Consider the following 17,250-nt stretch of genomic DNA (forward strand, 5'->3'; position numbering starts at 1 on the left):
GAGCTGGCGCCGGAGCTTATTTTTGTTAGTGTTTTAAACCGCTGTATTGCGCTGTATTGCACTTTTAATACGCGCATGGTAAGCGCCGAGCGCTTACCTCCCTACGCCGACTATAAAGTTTAAAAAGTGTTTTAAACCGCAATACAGCGGTTTAAAACACTAACAAAAATAAGCTCCGGCACCAGCTCACCCTGAGCTGGTGCTCGATATTTCCATCTAAAACCTGCCACTACAAGTGGTAGGTTTCCTTTAAAACAACCAGAAAGGGTGATGTGCTTTCAACAATTGTAATTTATGGCGGTCGCCATTTGGCTACAGGCGGTCCCCTACTTAAGAACTCTCGACTTACATATGACCCCTAGTTACAAACGGACCTCTGGATATTGGTAATTTATTGTACTTTAGTCCTAGGCTACAATGATCAGCTGTAACGGTTATCACAGGTGTCTGTAATGAAGCTTTAGTGTTAATCCTGATTCTTATGAAAACCCAACATTTTTAAAATCCGATTGTCACAGAGACCAAAAAATTTCTGTCTGGGATTACAATGATAAAGTATACAGTTCCGACTTACATACAAATTCAACTTAAGAACAAACCTACAGACCCTATCTTGTATGTAACCTGGGGACTGGATGTATTTATGAATCAGATGGATGCTGGACTTGGCAGAGGGAGGGTTTGTACCACTGCTTGTGTGAAGAAATTCTAATTTCCAGGGCAACAAAATCGCCTTCTTGATAAAATAGTTAATACATTATATCCCAAGGAATACAATGTGGTTAATATTTAATGCTCATCAAACCCCTAAAAGGATGCCTAAAGCTATTGACCTGTGTGACCCGTAAATGTATTTTGGTGAAAAGACAAGGAAGGTAGACAGAGACCGTGAACTCTAACATATATCTCCCTTCCCTACCTGATTTCCTAGCAAACCCTAGTGGTAAGGGAAAACTGGTTGACAATCCTTTTCTATGCCAGAGTACCAAACTCGAAGAGACAAAGAGAAGATAGTACTAATAGATAAGAATAGTTATTAGAGTCAGTTCATAATAGTGGGAAAATGCAGTACAAAATCACAAGACAGTAGAAAAGTCAAGCATAAGCCAAAAGTCAGGTAACCAGGAAAAAGAGTTCAGAATCATGAGAATCGTATGTAGCTCAGAGACTTCTAAAGCCAGTACCCAAGAAAGGGATGGTGTGACTTATTTCAGAGCACTGGCCTCAATAGTGATTGGGCCAGAACTTTGAGACACAGAGAATACAGAAAGGGAGGGTATAATGTGTGTAGAGTGTGAAGCTGTGAATCACAGTGGGATAACTATCAATGGACCAACTGCAGGAGAGAGATGGGTGCGGTGCTAATCAATCAAAATGGCTTAGCAAGACTAGACCCATGTTCACATTACAATACAGGCGGTCCCCTACTTAAGGACACCCGACTTACAGACAACCCATAGTTACAGACGGACCCCTCTGCCCACTGTGACCTCTGGTGAAGCTCTCTGGATGCTTTACTATAGTCCCAGACTGCAATGATCAGCTGTAAGATGTCTGTAATGAAGCTTTATTGATAATTCTTGGTCCAATTACACCAAAAATTTTGAAACTCCAATTGTCACTGGGGCAAAAGAAAAAAAATTGTCTAGAACTTCCATTATAAAATATACAGTTTCGACTTACATACAAATTCAACTTAAGAACAAACCTCCAGACCCTATCTTGTATGTAACCCGGGGACTGCCTGTATTCAAAAATGCAGAAAAGGCACAAAGCCCCCAGCCGCTTTACACGTACATAGGATAATGCCGATGTACATGTTACACTTGGATTATTTTTGCCAAACTTTTGTTTAGGCTATTTCAGAAGATGCTGCACTTTATAATGAGGATGGAAAAATGTGTTGAGGAATTCTGTTATACCTGGGAAAGCTTTATTACTATTATATCAAGTCCATTATGGAAAGATATAAGGGAGTTTTTACACCAATAGTTTGGTATCACCAAAGACCTCACTGAGGAGATTCAGTAAGACCAGAAACTGGTTACGCCTGTAGTTTGGACACGACCCATGGTGGACAAGGGAAACATCCTAGATGGGACACAACAGTCCTTGATTTTGGGTCTGCCCTGGCGTCCTGGGTAGTGAGAGGTATATCTTAAATCTTGAGTTTCCACTCTATCTGTATCATCTGGACACAAATACAGTTAATTTCTATTTTGATGCATGGAGTCGACACCTTCCCACATCACCATTGATCCTCGGCTGCGGGAAGCAGAGACTGGCAGGCGCAACGTGATCAGGGTTTTTGCACCACGCCAAATATTTCCTTTTACTGAACACCTGCCTAGTTAAAGGTAATCTACCGCTAGGATCAAGGATTGATTACCAAGAAGACTTACATGCAGGTGTGTGCCCCCTCTGGAAGGATCTGATCCTATTAAACTCCTTATGCCCTTGTTTTTGCAAAACAAGGCATTTAACATTATGCAAATGAGCATGAGGGGCTCCGGATTCCATAGATGTTAATTGAGCCCGAAGCCCCTCAGGCTCATTTGCGTAGTGTTTAAAGACATTTTTTGTAAAAAAATTAAAAAAAAATAAAGCAAGGGCATAAGAAGCTAAAAAAGATCAGACCCTGCCAGAGGGGGCACCCAACAGTATTTCAGTGCGCTTGGTTTACATTCCTTGAATTTGTCTACCATGACAAATACTCATGGTCTTGGAGCGCAAAGGAAAATATTCAAAAGGGGCCGTACAATGCCTTTAAGATGCGGTTTCAGTACAGCATACACTGAAGATGCGGGAGCACCAAGGACATGACACCTCAAAGCGGCAGCACCAGGGACAGCGACACAAGCCCCGCCCCTGCAGCTCCGCCCACCCATCCAGCCTCTTACGCCGGGCGCCCGTCTTTGTGACGTCATCGAGGCTGAGATACGGAGCGTCCTCCTCCGGGATCCGGCTGTGCGTGTCGTCAGGTAACCGGGTGAGCCGGGAGTCTGACCTGGGGAGGGTGGGGGAGACGTACCCTGCCCTGCAGAAGCCATGTCACAGTGGGATGTGCGAGCACAGAGTAATGGAGTCTTTCATGGCGCCTGTATACAATGTATGAGCACATGACACCTAGCCGTGCCCTGAGCTGTGTAAGGAGCTGTTCACACTACATTACTGTCCTGCATCTTATACAAGTATAATACCGCAATATGCTGTAGGATACCGCCCGATAACATTAGATACTGTAGGAGCCTTAGAGATCTGAGTAATGTATCCTGAGACCTTATGTATGTAAGGAGCTGCAGCAGGACTGTGAGAAATTTATAAAATTCCGGATAGTAGCTGAACTTCACACTGCTTGGTGCTGAGATATCTGAATTTTCATTACTAATAACAGCAAACGCAAAGGTTTGGCTATAAAGATGTACAGAGATAAAGTACTTAAAGGGGTTGTCCAGCAAGTTTTCCCATAACTATTGGATATTGCAGTTCCAGGTCATGGCTTAAGAACTTTGTAAAAAAAAAAAAAAAAAATCCTGATAATCGCCTTTCCTTGTTCCCCCGAAGCAGCAGGAGCGTTTTTTTTTCCAGTCGTTTTGGGGATTCGCGCCACTGGGACAGGTATTTAACTGGGGATTGTGTTGCAGGCGATCGGATTGTGGCCCAGCTGCGCTGGCTTTCATGCAGCAGAAATTGGGAACGGAGCCGGTACCAGAAGCAGCGGTACCAGAAGCAGCGGCTGTCAGCTAACACCCGCGATCGGAGCCGGCTCCGATCGCGGGTGTTAACCCCTTACACGCTGCGGTCAAACATGACCGTGGCGTGTAAGGGTGTTTGCGCTGTGGATCGGATCCCCCGTGCCGCTTACCGGGGGATCCGATCCACTTCTGGGCAGCTCCGAGGACTGGCATGTGCCCCGGAGCTGCCCGGTCTCCATGGCAGTCTGACCCCTTCCGGGTCTGACTGTAAACTGTCTGAGCATGCGCAAGCTTGCTCAGACAGTTTACACTGCTCTACAATAAAATAGTATTGTAGAGCAGTGTATTGAACTTAAACCAGTGATCAGAGCATCACTGGTTCAAGTTCAAGTATGTATAAGTAAAAATATGCAAAAACACTTAACACTACACATTATAATAAATAAAAAATAAATACATAAAAATATAAGCCCCTAAAATGTCACTTTCCCATAAAAACACTTAATAAAGTATAAAAAACACAAAAACACAAAAAACCCCGCATATTTGGTATTGCCGCGTCCGTAACAATCTGTATAATAAAACAGAATCGTTACTGGACCCGCACGGTACACGCCGTAGAAAAAAAAACGCAAAAACGTTCCGAAAAAAGATAATTTTTAATTAATACCCTATAAAAAAAATGCTCTAAAAAGTAATTTAAAAAATGTTATGCACTCCAAAATAAGCCCACTAAAAAGAACAACTCTTCTCGCAAAAAATAAGCCCCTAACAAGATTTGTCAGCCGAAAAATAAAAAAGTTATGCATATGAAAAGATGGTGATGCTAAAATGAACAAGATTTTCTCCAAATTGGTTTTTATTCAGTACAATTGAATACAATACACAAAACCCCCACATATTTGGTATCGCTGCGTCCGTAACAATCTGCATAATAAAACAGAATCGTTATTAGATCCGCAAAGTTAACCCCGTAAAAAACAAAACAAAAAAAAGCTCCAGAAAAAACATCATTTTCAATTAATACCCTATAAAAATGCTCTAAAAAGGGATTTAAAAAATGTTATGCACTCTAAAATAAGACCACTAAAAAGAACAATCCTTCTCGCAAAAAATAAGCCATTAAACAGATTTGTGAGGCGAAAAATAAAAAAGTTATGCATATGAAAGACGGTGATGCTAAAAGTAACAACATTTTTGCCAAATTACTTTTTATGCACTAAAAATGGGAAAAAAATAAAAAATCTATATAAATGAGGTCTTTTTGTAATCGTGGCGACCCATAGAATAAAAATAATATACTGTACTATTTTTATGGTATGGTAAACAGCCAAAAAAAAACCCATAAAAATCTTCCTGAAAAGTGATGATTTTCATTTCCTCCACCAACAAAGAGTTAATAAAATCTCACCAATTAGCCTATAGATTACGTACAAATTACGTACCAGAAAAGTGCATCTCATGTGGCAAAAGAAATAAGCCCCTATAGGTCCACATTAAAAAAAGAAAAAAATTATAGCCTGTACAATGTGACATAGCAAATCTGATCTGGATGGCGCCTCCTTCCCTTCTATGCCCGGCCGTGCGCCCATACAGCAGGTTACCACCACATATAGAGTATCCGTGTACTTGGGAGAAATTGGGTAACAAACTTTGTGGAGCCTTTATTCATTTAATCCATTGTAAATGTTTAATTTTCCACCCAAAATGAGAGTATTGTGAAAAAATATTACAATTTGCAGACTGCACCTCCATTTTGTTTTAACCCCTATAAAACACGTAAAGCGTTAACAAACTTCTTAAAAGTGGTTTTTCATACGTTGAGGTGTGTAGTTTCCACAATGGGGTATTTTACGAGTCCCACTATTATTTAGGCCTCTCAGTGTCAATTAGAAGTTGAGCAGGTCCATCTAAATACAGGTTTTGGTGATTTTACAAAAAAATTTGAAAAATGATACCTAAATTCTGAGCCTCATAACATTCTAGTAAAATATGTGGAATCTTAAAAAACCATGCCAACATAAAGCAGACATTTGGGAAATGTAAGTTATGAATTTATTTGGGAGCTATGACTATCTGCATCAAAAGTAGAGAATTTAGAACGTTGAAAATAAAGAATTTTTCCAAATTTTTGCCAAATTTAGTTTTTTTTCATAACTAAACACAAAAGATATCATCCAAATTTTTAAACTAATTTGAAGTACAATGTGTCACGAGAAAACAATCTCAAAATCCCCTGGATATCTCATAGCGTTCCAAAACTATAACCACTTATAGTGACACAGGTCAGATTTGAAGAATGGGGCCGCGTCCTTAAGGCCAAAATAGGCTGTGTCCCCTAGGGCAGCGATGGCGAACCTATGGCACGCGTGCCAGAGAGGGCACGCAGAGCCCTCACTGCTGGCACGCGCCCCATCCTCCTAACCACTGCCAGGTGCGGACAACCACTGTCCACACCTGGTTGTCGTGGCTGCTGGCAGTATCGGAGCTGCGCTCCGATACTGCTAACGGCCATGACAGAGCAGGGTGCTGACACTTCCTGCTCTGTCACTCCAATCACAGCAGCGCACAAGACGGTAAGCGTCCCAGCGCTGGCAGCGAAATGATGTCATTACGCTGCCAGCGCTGGGCACCTTACTCCGTGTGCGCTGCAGTGATCAGCCGGAGGAACGCCGAGTCTGAGGTGAGTTTTTTTTTTTTTAACTCAGCGCATCCACGGGGCATAGATCAGCAGGAGGCTGATTTCCTGCCCGCTCCCGCCCCTCCCCTCCACTAAGCAACCGGCCCGAAACTCACTGCGCCGCTACCACAAGCCCCCGTGCCCGAACCCCAGCCCAATATCGCACCCCTACCCCCCCCGCCCAAACTCCGCCCACTACTGCAATTTGCCTGCCGAACTCCGGCCGCTCTCACTAAACCCCCCCCCCCCCCAACTCCGGTCACTGCCCCGCATCACCCCCTCTCCTGGAACTCATGCCTCATAACCCCATTGCCCCGAACTCCAGATGCTGCATTACCCCCCCCCAGCCCTAACTCTGGCCGCCCACCCTCTGCCCATCTACCCTACTGACCCCCCCGGAACAACAGACACCTGAACTTCTGCCCACCAGCATGGCCGCCACCTTGGACAACCAAAGAGTAAGTAACATGTATTTCTATGTATGTATTTATGTATATGCATATTAGATTATAAATTTATATGTGCATTTGTATATTTATACCTGTGTGAGGGCTTATTTTTTGCGTAACATATTTTACTTCTCATTTATTATTCCATGTCGTGTACTGGGAAGCTGTAGATTTTAATACTTTCGCTGTGCGCTCCAAATCATTTGTCTCCTTTATTCTTTGGTCTGGTCCTATCGCAGTGATACCAGATTTGTAGGTTTTATTGTGTTTTAATACTTTTTCAATAATTAAAACAGTGTACGAAAAAGAAAATAGTTTCGCCATCTTGTGACGCTAATAACTTTAGTGCACGGAGCTGGGGAGGTGTGGTTTTTTTGCTTTATGAGCCGTTGTTTTCATTGCTACCATTTTGAGGACTGCGTGACCTTTTGATAACTTTTTATTACTCTTTTATGTGATGTAAAATGGTGTAAAAGTGGCGTTTCAGTGTGTATAGGACTGCTGGAATCCGAGCTCAGGCAGTCCTGTGTAAATTGATTCTAAACTAAACCGTCAGTTTTCTGGTTAAATTGCCGTACTGGCACTTTGCCATAAGTAATTAGGTTTTGGGTTGCAGTTTGGGCACTCGGTCTCTAAAAGGTTCGCCATCACTGCCCTAGGGGTTAATGAGCCGTTGTTTTCATTGCTACCATTTTGAGGACTGCGTGATCTTTTGATAACTTTTTATTACTCTTTTATGTGATGTAAAATGGTGTAAAAGTGGTGTTTCAGTGTGTATAGGACTGCTGGAATCCGAGCTCAGGCAGTCCTGTGTAAATTGATTCTAAACCGTCAGTTTTTTGGTTAAATTGCCGTACTGGCACTTTGCGATAAGTAATAAGGTTTTGGGTTGCAGTTTGGGCACTCGGTCTCTAAAAGGTTCGCCATCACTGCCCTAGGGGGTCTCCAGTATTAGTAGTTTACTGCTCTAGGGGTCTCCAGTATTAGTAGTTCACTGCTCTGGGGCTCTCCAGTACTATTAGTCAACTAAAGGTCTCTTGTCTATGAAACTTCTATTACCCTCTCCTTCTGTCCCGGTTGTGATCTGCAGCCGACTTAAGGCTGCAGCTCCTGGCCAATGGAAATCATGTTACCAAAGTTACATCCTACGGGATGTTAAAGATCTGCTAAGATCTGATATTCCTCCGGTTGTGCGCTCCTGCACACAGAGCCATTGCAGGATCAGGTTGTCACAGTCCAATTATGTAGTGTGACAGGGGGCTAATATAATCAGTCCCTTGTCACATCACTCATACTGAGGGGGTGACAGGCATTCAGGGAAGATAAAAATGTGCATCATTACAGAGATGTTTAGGGCTTGTTATCTACAGGACAAATTCTCCTTTTTAGTGTTGCCATTTACTATTTCATGAAATGTACTGGAAATCTGGAAAAAAAAAAGATTCCAAGTACAGTGAAATTGACAAAAATACCCCCACATTTGCAGCATTTTCTTGTGGGCTCCTGGCGCAGCTCTGTATTTACGACTTCCATTCTGCACTCCAAACGACACCTTGTCTTTATTCTTTGGATCAATACGATCATAGGGATACCACATTTATATAGGTTTTAGAAGATTACAAAAAATATTTGAGAATAAAGTATATATTCTCATACTATAACTATATTGCATTGTATAGCAATTTTACTGATCTGTATACACAGCAGGCCTACAAGTCTCTCTGATGATGTCACGAGGCGGGTGCCGATCGGCCATCAGCAGCTTTGTTCCCGACTGCGTCACGTAACAGAATAACTGCCGCGATTGATGCCAGCACCTACTGCGCCAGTAGCAGCCGTGTGACAGATGTGTTATACAGCTGACATCTGCCGTGTATGGCCTGAGTTCAGCCTGTGAGCTCTCTCCATACACCCCCTGCAGAGCTAGTAGGTAATTGTAGTTTCTGAGTACTGTATATACTCGAGTATAAGCCGGCCCGAGTATAAGCCGAGACCCCTAATTTTACCACCAAAAACTGGGAAAACCTATTGACTCGAGGGTGGGAAATGGTGTGGTCACAGCCCACCCCCCAGTATATAGCCAGCAAGCCCCCAGTAGTATATAGCCAGTCAGCTCCCATGTAGTATACAGCCAGCCAGCCCCCCTGTAGTAAACAGCCAGCCAGCCCCCCTGTAGTAAACAGCCGAGCCAGTCTGCCCCCGTAGTATACTGCCGGCCCAGCCTGCCCCTTGACATCAGCAGCGACTGTGTCATAGTATCCGCCGGCCAAGAAGATAACATGGCTGTGTCCTTGCTGGCTGTACAGAAGACGGAACAAAGAAGGGGAGCCACGCTGAGCAGTGGGCCACCGGAGGGTGAATATATAAGTTAATTTTTTTATTGACTCAAGTATAAGCCAAGGTGAGGTTTTTCAACACATTTTTTGTGCTGAAAAATTTGGCTTATACACGATTATATACAGCAGGTGTAAAAAGGCTGAGCTCCCTTTATTTAATGCATTTTAAGCACATAAAACGGGCAAAATATTTGCACTATATATGTTTATGAGTTTATTATTTGTATTACTTAATATGTCATACTCCCCCTCAGAAAAAAATGGTAAGAGGAGTACTATTATACTTCTGGAAAAACATAAGCGCAACCTCTGGCTCTGGGGGTCTCCCCGTATTATATCTACTCTGGGGTCTCTCTGTTATCGTCTGCTCTGGGGTCTCCACTGTTATTGTCTGCTCTGAATACAGTATTTGGTACTGGGATGGTAGTTATTGCTATACTGTGGTATAATTTCCGTAGTGGAATTATTTGCAGTTTTCTGGTTGTTAGTACATTTAGGATGCTGGTTACTTGTGCGTCCCCCTAAAGTAGTGCAGTATAACAATGCGACCCTCGGACCGATTCATGTTGTTCATCCATGGACGAAATCTTCAGATCAGAACATTTCGTCATTTTTATTTGTGGAGTTGCTCCATTTCATCAGAACTCCGACTCTACAGCCCTGCCATCCAGGCCTGAACAGTCTTGGAATTGTATAGTAGCACAGCTGGCCGCCTGATTTATATGGTAAGCGCCCATGTGGTTCATGTGCAGGAAGCATTACTATTGGTTGTGAATATGTATGAGCCATGTATACATCAGTATAATACACTACCGTATATTCTTCCGGTTAGGCTACATGCACACTGCAGTGTGCCCGCCGCACCGTAGCACGGCGGGCAATCTTTGGCCACGGCGCCTTAATACGGGAAAAGATAGGACATGTCCTATCTTTTCCCGGGCTACGGAGCGGTACGGTGCCGCACCTGTGCTGCACCGTACCACTCCCGTAGGGCGCCGTGAGCCCATAAAAGTGTATGGGGGGCGTATATCGGCCGTATATACGTCGGCCGTATATATGTCCCCCATACTGTAGTGTGAATGTAGTCTTAGGAAAAGGGAATTCCTGGAATACAATTACATTATTCTGGTTATAAGACGTAACTTAATGATTGGTGGAGCAGTAGGATCACGGATCCATTGTACCTCCAAATGAATAGAGCATCTGATCACACATGCGTCCTGCTTCTCCATACATCTCTATGGCACTGGCGGAGATAGCCGCACGCAGTACTGACGCCAGTGCCGTACACAGTGATTGGGGTGGCAATGCACATGCTCTTTATTCATGAGGCTTCCTCTAGCCCCAACCCAGGCTGTGTCGCTACAAAATATCGCTTTGTTCCTTTACATCATGGGAAGCCTCCTGTCTGGCAAATTCTGTGCTGGAGCAATGCCCTGGGTGCCCACAAGGTGCCACCTTGGCACCTGTGCCATAGGTTTGCCAACACTTATCTGGGGAATTATTATCTGGATTGGCTTTATCTCTGATCCAGCTGTTATAGGGGATGTGTAGTTTGTACTCTATGATTCCTACTTACATCTAATATAGGTACAATATTTCACTATTTAGGATATCACTTTCTGTTTTGCCCCTGGTCAAACTTTGTCTGTGACCACGAATGGTGTCAGCCTGTTTCATAGAAAATAATATCACACATAAAATATTAGTATCCTAAAATATTGGCCACTTTTCAATAAATCTCATCTAATAGACATGTCTCTGCATGTAGATGTACCTGTGTCTTTACCTCCTTTGAAAGCTTCAGCTTTCCCCTGTTCTCGCCATGCTGCCCTCTGCATACATACACATTAGGGTTGCACCGATAGCAGAATTTTGAGTGTGATGCGATTCCCAGAAAAGTATTGCAATACCAATACGATACTTTCAAGAACAGAAAAAAGTATTATCTGAATGTTTAGGGTGGGGTCACATGGGGCGTTTAGAAATGCAATATAGAAGTCTGGGGGCAGGGCTCAGTCTGATCGCATCTGCATTTCCTTTGAAACACATGCGATCAGTAACGGTCAGCCAGTGATTTGCCAGGAGAAGCTTTAGTGCTTTATGACAATGTAGTATATGTATTATAAAGGTTATCCTGGTAATGGGAAAATATGATACTATACTAAAAAGTATAATTTAGGGCTCATGTAGACGGGCGTTTTTGATATCTGCGTGTTATTATTATTATTATTGCGGATGGCAAACGCATCCACTGTTTCCTGTGGGTCTGTTCACATGCCCATTTTTTCACGGATGTGCAGACCGTGAGAAAAAATTGCAGCATGCAATCAGCTTGTTTTGCATATGTGAAAAAAACGGATACAATATGGACATCATATCCGCATTTTTTTGCAGATGAGCAGCGGATACGAGGGTCTGACCCCTTACTTTGCCTTTATGTCATTTAACTGTATTATATGCTTAAAATATTATAATCTCCATAATAATTAGAATAATAAATAATCATCATCTCAATAATAATCATAATATTTATTATTATCAATAATAATAATATCTCCTTAACCCCTTAGTGATCACCCATACGTATTTCTCAGTCTGTCACTAAGGGGCCTTAGGCTAGGCCGACGGGTTTCTCTGTTGGCCTAACCTAAGGTCTGCACAGGCCCTCAGTGCTGGGAGGAGCAGTGCCCCGGCTGTCTGACAGACTAGAGTCTGCTCTAACAGTCCGGATCGAAACAGAGTTCCGATTGGGCTGTTAACCTATTAGATCCCGTGGACAATGTAGTGACCGGGATCTACATACCTGCAGCTCCCTCTCCTCCCGGCACCCTTAATGAAGGTCCCTGGGTCTGCCTTTGGCACTTGCCTGCTCTTTTCAGCCCCTGCATAGGCTGACACTTCTTATGCACTGCAATATATTGCAATGCATTAGTAAGAACTAGTGATCACAAAAAAAAACACAAACAAATAAAATTCATTAAAATGTACCAAAAGCCTCTAACAGATAAATAAATAATAAAAAAAAGTGGAAAAAAGTATTCCCCCAACACCACATTTTTATGTAGTTATATAATTTATATATAAATACTCCCAGTAGGTGCAGTAGTGGATCTGCGGGATTGGTTTTTCTAGGCTGAAGTCGTACTAGTTGTATATTCAGGCTAGGGCTAGAGCGTGTTCAAACATTGCACTGTAGCGGTAACACATGCAGATTTCTGTTAGATTGTACAGATATCTTCTCCTCAGGGAAATTCTTTCGCAGTGAATGATCACCCTTGGCTGACAGTGGGGGCGGACTGGCCATATGACCCACCAGGATTTTTCCCGGTGGGCTGCTCAGTGTGGGGCTAGACCGGGGCTAGAGGGGCTGGTCGGAAAAAAAAAAACCCAATGAACTCACCTTTGCGGCGTTCCCCGGAACTCTGGTACTTCATCCACTCCGTCCCGCGGTAACAGCTGTGTTGGTGGCGGCGCGCACAGTGTCACGTGGGCAAGCGGCTGGCGTCAGTCTGTGAGCTGCCAGCACTCACTGAGCTGTCATTGCCAGACGAAGTAGATGAAGTACTGGGGCTCTGGGGGAACACCGGAAAGGTGAGTTCATGGTTTGTTTGTTTTTTTTTCCTGACGGGCTGGCTGGCTGTATTCTACAAGGGGGCTGGCTGGCTGTCTACTACAAGGGGGCTGGCTGGCTGTATACTACAAGGGGGCTGGCTGGCTGTATACTACAAGGGGGCTGGCTGGCTGTATACTACAAGGGGGCTGGCTGGCTGTATACTACATGGGGGCTGGCTGGCTGTATACTACATGGGGGCTGGCTGGCTGTATACTACATGGGGGCTGGCTGGCTGTATACTACATGGGGGCTGGCTGGCTGTATACTACATGGGGGCTGGCTGGCTGTATACTACATGGGGGCTGGCTGGCTGTATACTACATGGGGGCTGGCTGTATACTACATGGGGGCGGGCTGACTGGCTGTATACTACATCGGGCGGGCTGTATACTACAGGGGGCGGGCGCGGCCTGGCTGGCTGTATACTACATGGGGGCGAGCGGGCTGGCTGTATACTACATGGGGGCGAGCGGGCTGGCTGGCTGTATACTACATGGGGGCTGGATGGCTGTATACTGGGGGGGGGGCGCAAGCTGGCTATTTGCTGGGGAGGGGCTGGCTACAAACTGGGGGGCTGGCTGGCCATATACTGCGGGGGGGGGAGGGGGCTTTATGGATATATACAGGGGGCAGGCTGTATACTGGGGGGCTGTTTAGCTATATACAGGGGGGCAGGCTGTATACTGGGGGGCTCTTTGGTTATATACAGGGGGGCTATCTGTATACTGGGGCGGCTTTGTGGGTATTTGTGAAGGGGAGCGCAAGCTGGCTAATTTCTGGGGAGGGGCTGGCTACAAACTGGGGGACTGGATGGCCATTTTACTGCGGGGGGAGAGGGCTTTATGGCTATATACAGGGGGCAGGCTGTATACTGGGGCAGCTTTCTGGGTATATATCTGGGGGGGCTGGCTGTATACTGGCGGGGACTAGTTGGCTGTATACTGGGGGGGTTGGCTTCATACTGGGGCGGCTGGCTGGCTATTCACAAAGGGGGCTGGCTGGCTATACATGGGGGGGACTGTCAGGTTATACACAGGGGGGCTGGCTGTATACTGGGGAGTCTGTCTGGCTATATACAGGGGGGGATGGCTGGCAATATACACGGACTGGTTGACTGTAGACTGGGGGCTGGCTTGCCATATACTGCGGGGGGAGGGGGCTTTCTGGCTATATACTGGGGGGCTGGCTGTATTCTGGGGGGGGGGGGGGGTTGGATGGCAATATATAGTAGTTATATTCCTGTATATAGGGGGCAGTATAATAGTAGTTTTATTTTTGTACATAGGGGGCAGTATAATAGTAGTTACATTCTTGTACATAGGGGGGCAGTATTATAGTAGTTCTTGTACATAGCGGGCATTTTATAGTTATATTCTTGTTTAACTGAGAAGGTATTGTAGTAGTTTTTTGTATATATAAGGCAGTGTTAAGCCTGAATTCCTGCATAAGGGAGGCAGTATGAGTCTCTTTCTCTGCGCTGTACAAATTGATTTAGACCATCTTTCAACAGTTTGTAGCTCCACCCACATCACAAGATCACGCCTACTTGTTTTGACTCTGCCCACAGAATGGGGCCACTTTTACATTTTTTTCCAGGGCCACTTTAAATTCCCAGTAAGCCCTTGACTGACAGATCTCATACATTGAAGCGTTTAATACTAGTGACAAGCCTCCTTGTGAATGTGCAGTGTTCTAATAGTGAGCTCTTTGGCAGCGGATAAGCTGGTACTGCCAGGGCGCAGAGGAACCTACTGAAACCTGGAGCCAATTTACATAATGGGTTAAAGTTGATTTTCTCATGAAGTTGCCCCACTAAACTTGTTGCTGGATGTCCTACCAAGAGCTAGAAGTCATGTGTTAGGACGGAAAAATTAAAATAAATTCTATTGGACCTTCCTGAGCCGTCTCTTGGCTCTATTTGCTAATGGAATTAGATGAGGTTTTGCTGTGCTATGGATCGAGATGCTATTTTTTATCTTAATGAATAAGTGTCATTTTATTATTTTGGGCAGATTATTGCTGAGGAATTAAAAGCATTGCCAGAAAATTGTTTAATAGAATTAAAATGTGAAAATGGTTATTTTGGCAGTTCTGTATATATATATATATATATATATATATATATCTATATCCAAGGTGTTTAATGACTGTGGATGGGTCGTGTTCTGAGGTGTGCCAGTTCTTTTATAAGTTGGCATCCGATGAGCAGATTATTCTGAGTGAAGGTCCCTAAATGTCAACTTCGGATCCAAAAGTAGACTTTTTGTCTCCTTTTCAGGGCCAGCTCCAGGTTTTAGTGGGCCCCTTTATGGGCCGCCCTCCAGTAGTCATACTGCCCCCCTCTCCCACGTGGACACTCTGCCCCCCCTCCTGTATACACTCTGCCCCCCCTCCTGTATACACTCTGCCCCCCCTCCTGTATACACTCTGCCCCCCCTCCTGTATACACACTGCCCCCTCCCCCTGTATACACACTGCCCCCCTCCCCCTGTATACACACTGCCCCCCTCCCCCTGTATACACACTGCCCCCCTCCCCCTGTATACACACTGCCCCCCTCCCCCTGTATACACACTGCCCCTCCTCCTCCTGTATACACACTGCCACCCCCTCCTCCTGTATACACACTGCCACCCCCTCCCCCTGTATACACACTGCCACCTCTCCCCCCTCCTCCTGTATACACACTGCCCCCCTCCCCCTGTATACACACTGCCCCCCTCCCCCTGTATACACACTGCCCCCCTCCCCCTGTATACACACTGCCCCTCCTCCTCCTGTATACACACTGCCACCCCCTCCCCCTGTATACACACTGCCACCTCTCCCCCCTCCTCCTGTATACACACTGCCCCCCCCGCCCCCTGTATACACACTGCCCCCCCAGTAAGCAATGTGCCCACGCAGTTACCCCCCACTAAGCAATGTGCCCACGCAGTTACCCCCCACTAAGCAATGTGCCCACGCAGTTACCCCCCACTAAGCAATGTGCCCAAGCAGCCCCCATGTGCTCTCCCTTCCCTAGCCCCTGTCATGTCTCCCCCCTCACGTCACAGCTGCAGTCTGTTTGTTCACGGCTTTCCCCGGCAGGTCATGTGACCATTACATCATCACAGGTCCTTCAGCCTCCGAAGCTGCAGCTCCTGCTGGGGAAATCAGTGAGTGCAGATGTTCTTATCGCCATCTGTGTCCCGAGGACACAGATCGTGATGAGAGAGGGATGGAATCTCTTGGTCAGCGGGGTTGATGTCCTGCTGACCCGGGGAGATCCGGGGCACCGCCCAAAAGATCCGGGGCATGAGCCCCGTATCTTTTGACCTAGCGATGCCACTGGTACAATTGCCCGGGTTAGCAGGGTGCTGGCGCTGGGCCTGCTCCTTTTAATAAGTCAAAATAGTTGTTTTTAAAGTTTGTTTGAATGCAGCTTTGGTTCTATATCTTGCAATTTAATTAGTCACACCTGTATAGAAAAGATCTGCACAAGCTTCATAAGGCTTACCCATCCACGTGTGAATAATGTCCAAGGTTAAAGGGTTTTTCCCATGAAAGAAAATTCTCAAATTTCAATCCCCTAGTGATGTTAACACAATAAAGATCGTTTTTAACCCTTTACTTCACAATTTTACTCATCATTTAGTGATGGTCAGTGCAAAATATTTAACTGTATTTTTATTTCGTTTTTCAGTTTTACAGCTTATGCATCATTCAAATCAATACATACTGGTGAAAGGTAACATTTTTAGCAAGGTATCTAAGTTGTAACAAAGTAAATCAACAGGGTCTTATCAACTGACCAAGACCAACTCGTATAAAACAATAAAAGCCCTTAAAGTTGTTCCCTTAGGGCTGCAGGTCCAATAAACAGATATAATCAACAGAGAAAGTGAGGGAAGACAGACAATAGACTGAAAACATGAGGGAAGGGGTGTAGGGTGGTATCAAAGTTAGCAAAATAGTTAGCAAACCGTCCGACCCGTCCAATAATCATCCCATGGGGCCCATATGCTGTTAAATGTTTCTACTGTGTTATGTAAGAGTGCAGTAAGATATTCTAGGGTGAGTATCTCTTGTATTATTGTACAAAGCTCCACCCGGGAGGGTGCTGTGGCTTGTTTCCATTTTACAGAGATTAGGCACTTTGCTGCTGTAAGGAGATGTAGGAGTAATCTGGAGGTGTGTTTACGCATTCCTTTTGGGTAAAGGTTCAACAGACAGGTACTCGGATCTACCGGGATCTGACATTTAAGAAACAAGGATAGGATGTCTGTAACCGTGGATCAGTATGGCTGTGTAGTTGTGCAAAGCCAAAAAATAAGTGGTACATCCGCTCCCCCTGCTCCACACCGCCAGCAGACATCAGGTGAGTCCGGGTTAATATGATGTAGTAATGCCAGTGTATGGTACCATAGCATTAACAGCTTATATTGATTTTCTTTGTATTGGACGCATTGAGATGCTTTGGCCGCCCTATCCC

General features: G+C 44.9%; 1 protein-coding gene across 5 annotated transcripts in view; it reads left to right on the forward strand.

Annotated features, from left to right (window-relative positions):
- OGDHL (oxoglutarate dehydrogenase L) overlaps window positions 1–17,250 on the forward strand; it is a 114,599-nt gene that overhangs the window by 12,147 nt on the left and 85,202 nt on the right. For 2 of the 5 annotated variants that reach the window (XM_072130567.1, XM_072130563.1), the window contains exon 1: window positions 2,847–2,981. The exons of 1 other annotated variant lie outside the window; for it this stretch is intronic. The gene's annotated coding sequence lies outside the window, so the exon portion shown is untranslated. Of the gene's footprint in view, window positions 1–2,846; window positions 2,990–17,250 lie in introns of those variants that run through there. 2 more of the 5 variants (XM_072130564.1, XM_072130566.1) reach the window with 2 other exon arrangements.

The sequence above is a fragment of the Engystomops pustulosus genome, chromosome 11 (assembly GCF_040894005.1).
Source record: "Engystomops pustulosus chromosome 11, aEngPut4.maternal, whole genome shotgun sequence".
Classification (NCBI taxonomy): Eukaryota; Metazoa; Chordata; class Amphibia; order Anura; family Leptodactylidae; genus Engystomops; species Engystomops pustulosus.